We start from the raw sequence: 6,519 nt of genomic DNA, 5'->3' as shown, positions 1-6,519 counted from the left end.
GTTTTCTATAATATAGTAAGTGCAGTAAGATAGAATTTGTTTATGAAATTGTGACTTAATATTATACAAAAGAACCAATGCCCACAATGGTCTCAAATAATAAAAGAGACTAGGAATATTGTTCACTTGGTAACACACGTGCCATGCAAACATGAGGACCTGGGTTCAGATCTTCACATCTATGCACAGCAGCATTGTCTGTGAGCCTAGTGTTGAGGTGGTGGAGACCCCAGGCTAGCCAGTCAGTGAGCTTTAGATTCAGTAAATGGTTTTGTCTCAAAAGACAAAATTGAGAATGACTGAGGAAGATATCTATCGGACCTCAACCTTGACCCCCACCCCACAAGAACTCTGTGTCACCACAACACTTATACACAAATAAATAAGATACTTAACAGTAAGTTTTGACTAGAAAGGGAAATTTAGAGAGGCAAGAAGATGCAGTCCTGCCTATGAAGACAAGCTGTTCCCTTAATGACACTATTGCACATGCTAGGGCAGCAACAGGTACCAGGGATTGAATATGTCCTGTGTGTCCCTGAAGCATGTAACCGCCAACCATTTTCAACAAATACTTGAAAAAAACTTAGAATGAAGGCCTGATAGAAACTTAAACCAGCCATCCAGAAGTTAAAAAAATAAATGCAGTCTATGGTCTCCTTGAAATTGTTCTGATTTGACAAAGACACCTCTGAATACAACAAGGCTTCTTTGCTTGATAAAGAAAGGCTACACTCTAGGTACTGTCTTATGCCACAAAACATGGGTGTTTTATCTACATTTTAAATAACCATTCTCAGAATAAGCAGTCTTTTACATTGAATATTCTTCATTGTATATATAGGTCATTGGTTTCTCACTTTCTTTTACCAATGATTAGTGGAAGTGTAAGTCTGAAGCAACACCTGTTCAGCATCTGTATCTGGAGACTTTCCCTGAATTGTGACAAGAGGATTCAGAAGACACAGCTACAGTAGCCCTTTCAGCAGGAGGAATAGAGGCACATATCCTGCACATGGATGAAATAAACATCAAATGGAAAAAAATGAAAGAAAAACAAAAAACAAAAAACAACCCATCACACTGATCAGCAGTATCTGAGAGCAGCATTTGTACATTGCCCAATGGCAAATCTAGCCACTATTCTTTTGCTTATGTCTGAATTTCCTGCCAATTGCAAATGTTCCTATTTGTTTTTCACTCCAGGTTGCTTCTGTAGTCATCTATGTCTACCCACTTCATCCCTCCTTTCTTGAGACTGTGTAGTAGTCTCTAAAGTTCCTGGCATCAACACATTTATTTTCTTTCTGACCATTGTTTGCAACCTACTGTGTGCTTCTAGTTTGTTAGCAGGTAGCCAAACCTGCCAAAAAAAAAAAAAAAAAAAAGAAGAAGAAATTTGTGTTTGAAGTAACCTAGGGAACCCATCAGTTCCCAAATTCGTATCAGCCCTTTTACAAATTGCAGAGCCTCATGGATACTTTAATGCTTATTTAACACAGATAAGCTTGGAGGGTATGAAGCTTTAACCAAACAGCTCGCGTGTGATCAAAGGGGGATACATCGCAGCAATGGATCTTTTTCTTTAGAGTTACTTTTACAAGCGACTAAGGCAGTGAAAAAGAAGAAACAGGTGAAAAGTTTGGGCCAAGTGAGCTGTGCCAAGTATTTCACAAGTGAGGAGGCAGTGGAGAATTAAGACAACAAAAACGAGTTTGTTTTCTGTGAAGCTTCTTGACTTGGGCTGTTGTTAAACAGAAGGCCAATCCTATTCAGAAAACAGTTGTTGGATCCTGATTTGGAACCTGTCCTTACAGGAGAGATGCAAAATGGAGCTGCAGAAAGATCACAAACGCACAGTGCTGTCAGGAGTTGGCGATGCCTCCAGTCATCTACCCAAGTGCACACTCAAAGCGACAGGAGTTGTGTATCCTCAAACAACCTTCATCTGGCAGGGTGATATCACCAAGTGGCCTGTTTTGCTGCTAGATGCACTAAAGATTAGATAAGAAACCAAACAGTCTCTGTGGGATACTCCAAGTCCTCTAACTGCCAAAATAGCATCCCAGACCAGATCAAAAGCAGGAAGGATTTGGGGCATCTCTACAGCCCTTCGCACAAGCATAGAATGGGGGGGGGGGGGGTGGGGGGAGTCTAAGAACCAAAGTATTGGCATGGAGCTATAAAGTAAGCTTGCATACTGGTGGAAAGACTTTTCAACTTATGGTTTATAATCATACATGCCACCTGGGCTTTTATTCTTTATTTTTCAGATTTGGTAACCCATCTTATTGAGTAAATCAAGGGTGACCTATTACTCTGTGAGTTGCAGAAAGTCAGCAGCAGTGGGGATCTGTTCATTATTTTGTCAGTAATAAGATGAAGGTCCTTCTAAATTTTCTATGTTATGTCCCCTGACTGTAAAAATGAGAGATAGGATTATAGTCTTTTCTGGTTCGTTAAATAAAATACCTCTTGGATTGAGTCTTAGCTGTAGTATTTTAGGTTCAATGAAGAACTGTATATCCATTATTATTTAGTGATAATCAGTGTGGGTAAGAGGATAACTGGGGGAGATATAGATACAGAAATATTTCATGTTATTCTCTTATACAAAGGTCATAAAATAAATTTTGTTATTTATTAAATATAGTTGCCTTGTCCTGTTAATTGCCAAAATCTAAGAAACACACACACACACACATACACACTACATAATGTTGTGAAACATTATTGTATGAGCAAGTTATAATGCTTACGAATATTTTGTTATATCCATAGACAGACAAAACAAAGAACACAATGCTCACCCACATTTTCGGATGGTTGCTTCCTTTACAGAAAGATAATCTTTATCTCTTCTTTTTAATGCTTGTGTACTTTAATTTATTTAAACCCATCTTAGATGTTAAGCATACATTTTATTAAGCTACTGTTGTATGTGTTTACGGGCACAGTTGTGAGACCAGTGAATGGTGATGCAAAGCTGAAAAGCCTGGCTGCTCTTGGCCTTCTTACTAAGTAGCAAACTGACAAGTAAAACGAGGCAATCCTAGTGTGATAACTATAACAAACATGAACAGAGTGCTCTGGAAGACTAGAGAACTCAGCCCATTAATGCTGCCTTTTGGAGGGATGGAGGTGATCCAAGGAGGTTCACAAAGGTGACACTTCGGGCGTAGATGACTACAGGTTTGACCTTTTCCAGAAAAAAAAGGTTTTAATTAGATCTAGAACACAAAGACTGTGGCCGGAAATGCATCCCAGACAAAAGAAGAGGATTGGCAAAGGCATGGCGAGATGGAAATTTAACAAATAGTTGGTCTTTCCAAGTGAATGAATGTGAGGGCTCAGAAGGGAAAAAACAAGACAAAAAAAAAAAAAAAAAAAAAATAGGAAGGCTTTAGTTTGGGCAACACTGAAGGTTCTTGACTGTCCCATCTAGACCAATGAGTTTTACAAACTTACAGCATTTGCCCATAATATCATAGATGACAAAAAATATAATAATAAATTTTAAAATCTCCAAAAATGGCATGCGCCAAGATACACTATAGGATTCAAATTCACCTCAACCTTAGCTGCAGTTTGGCGCCACCTGGTGACAATTTCCTTTTTGGGTTTGATTGCCTGGGGGAGTGAGCCTGGTTCTTGTGCGGGTTGTATCTTTAGAACCGGGTCAGTGGTCAGTGATTTCAATAGGAGAAAGACCCTTTAACTTGACTTGCTAGATGCAGAATATATTGGGATTGTGGTTCCTGAAATCCCCACTCTTGACTCATTTTATTCCTCTGTTCTTATCCCACAAGAATGAGACCAGAAGTCTAGAATAACCACCCAGCGCTAATACTTCAGCATTTTGTTTTGTTTTTTGTTTGTTTGTTTGTTTGTTTGTTTGTTTTTGTGTGTGTGAGACTGATTGATGCTGACTTACAGATACCCATGGTGTACTTCTTCAGTGAATGTTACAATAACTGCGCTGCCTTCCCGTTTTCCTGCTTATCCTCATAGTGAGTTGGATGCTGATCCTAATAACAAAGATGAAGGAAATTTTTGAAGTGGGAGAAATGATCACCGCCTAAAAGACAACAGACTTCTGGAGACTACAAGGATCTTCAGTATCACCTAGTGCTAAAGTTGTGCATGCACGTGCTTGATAACAGAAGTCACTGGGGCACAGAATACTTTCTTCCCCTTTGTCTGTGGACAATTATTCAGACTAGAGTTGTAGCCCAACGCTGATTTGGCCAAGTATTGTTTGCCTTCAGTAATTATTTTTTGACTCAAGGACCTTTTCCCCTTTAATTAAAACAGTAGAGATCAGGGTACAGGCAACCCTAGCTCAGCTGTTGATATTCCTTCCGCTTCATGCCACATCGTCTCACTCTTAAACCTTCTCCCAACACATACACCTTTCAATGTTCAAAAAGTTGCAAAGTGCAACATACAAAGACACAGCCTCCTTCCTACAGCAGGGGAAGAAAGGGGTCACCCATTGGCTGCAGGAAGCAACAGAAAGCACCACCAGGGCCCAGGGCCTTAGCAAGTTGGAACTGGGCCTCTACAGCTGTCAGTAAAGAGGCAGCTTCCCTTCAAAGTGCCACACTCCACAGTCGGAAGCTAAACCAGGAAGTTAAATAGGTAAAGAAAGTGTCTGTCATCTTTGCTGCTCTCTGCCTGCCTTTTACCCTCTAGGCCAGTTGTAAAACTCAAGTCCTGGGTTCTCCTACCTACTCCTCTGAGGGTCCATGGGTGAGGGAGGGGAGAGGAGAGAGAAGGCATGGGATACAAGGCACAAGGGCTCCTAGCCGCTCAGCCACCCTGTCTGTCCTCTGCACTATATAACAAAGATGGGGTTGCCTCAGGAGGGAAAGGCCAGGGCAGGTGACCGCCTTGAGTTCTCGTTGAGGTAATAGTCTCCCAATCCTGAGATGACTTCTGATTGGTGATGGCAGATGGCCCAGAGGCTCTCTGCTTCTCGCAGAAGAGTATATCATCAATGAAGAACGTGGCTCCCAGCAGCACATGCTTCGCTCTCACAACTAGATCTATTGGAACTGTAGGGCCAGAGTCATCTGCATCCGTGGGAGCTTCTCAGAGCATCCTTCCCCGTGGCTCGCTGGTACAGCCCACGCTCAAGAGATTCATCCCTAAGCCTCACTTCAAAGTGAGTGTCGGTACCACAGCCAGGTCCAGCAAGGCTCCACCATTCGAAGAACAGGCTGGCAGCGATCAGCGTCTAGGATGGAGAATTTAGGAAGGGAGGGACGCCAGGCTTGTAGCACTTAGCCAGTGAAGGTACCAAGCGAAGCCTGTACTTCCGTTTCCCAGAAGTCCACAGGGAACAGCAGCTGCAGTCACAGTGGGATGGACGGTGAAGGCAGATAATTCCAGGCCCCCAGGGTTGGCTAGGTGACCTGTGGGGTACCACATCACAGACCCGCTGATGGATATGACAGTTGTTCTCTTCAGCTGCCTGACCCAGGTGCTGCGCAGTACCGGAGTGCTTCATTCCTGCTGCAAGCCTGCTAGCCTAGGAATGTTTCCACTCGTTCAGCCTTCGGAGGAACCAAGATTTGATCAATCTACGCTATGAATTCGAGGCAAGGCAACCCTGGCAGCGGCAGGAAGGGAACAGGAGACCCTGGGGGCGTGGGGCCTGGTGAGGGGAACAGAGCAAAGATAGTTTCAGATCCAGGCTCCTGGGCAAGCACTGAAGCTTGTCGAGGCCCAGGATGAAGCTCTGGCTATGGGTACCCAGCTGTGACTGTGAAGTGTGGAGGTGGGGGAGAAGGGGCTTAGCCTTTGGTGGGCAAGTCGCCTGCCTTGGGAAATGAGTAGGGAGCCTTGGGATGCCAGTGTCTAGGAGGCTGTGTTCTGGAGTTGAGAGAAGGTAGGGAACAGACAGACAGACAGACAGACAGTCAGACAGACAGACACAAAGATGGTCAGGAAAGGCAAAGAGGCAGCAGCTTCCAGTGTGGGTCCAGGGTCGCTTTACTTCAGTAATTTTTAAGCATCCAAGAATCAGGTGGGTTTGGAACAGATAGTTATTACCATATGCTTTGTATCTTTAACATATACGGAAAGGAAATTGAGAGATGTGCTCAGAGGCCACAGTGAAAAAAAATAAACCCACAGTTCTAAAGCTGTTTTAAGGACTAATAGTATTGCTAATGTTCTAATCGTATGCTTGACATTTTACCAAAGAGTAAGAGGAAAAAAGTGTATATATCTTGTAATCTCATGGAATCCACTCAAACCACAAGTTAAAAATATCAAAATGCAATCTAATAGAAAACAAAACAAGAAAAACAAACATAAACTAAGCAAAGAAGCAAGCAGTTCCCTTAGGACTTTTAACTCAAATCATATCTCCAAATAAAGTAACAGTTCTGAAGTAGTTTCCTTACATTTTCAGATTTAAAAAAAATTATATCCACTTCTGAATGTTTTGACACTTCCTTAAACAGTACATGGATTCTCACATGTAAAGCAGCATCCTTAGTTCTCACAAAG

General features: G+C 42.3%; 1 pseudogene; it reads right to left on the bottom strand.

The window, feature by feature from the left end:
* Nucleotides 1-4,724: 4,724 nt before the first annotated feature.
* The window catches only part of LOC127212191 (phospholipid scramblase 3-like), a 1,970-nt pseudogene continuing 175 nt past the window's right edge, over nt 4,725-6,519 (bottom strand).

This window comes from Acomys russatus, chromosome 30, assembly GCF_903995435.1.
Source record: "Acomys russatus chromosome 30, mAcoRus1.1, whole genome shotgun sequence".
NCBI classification, from domain to species: Eukaryota; Metazoa; Chordata; class Mammalia; order Rodentia; family Muridae; genus Acomys; species Acomys russatus.
The sequence above is the reverse complement of the archived record's forward strand: the minus strand, read 5'-3'. Positions and strand labels throughout refer to the sequence as shown.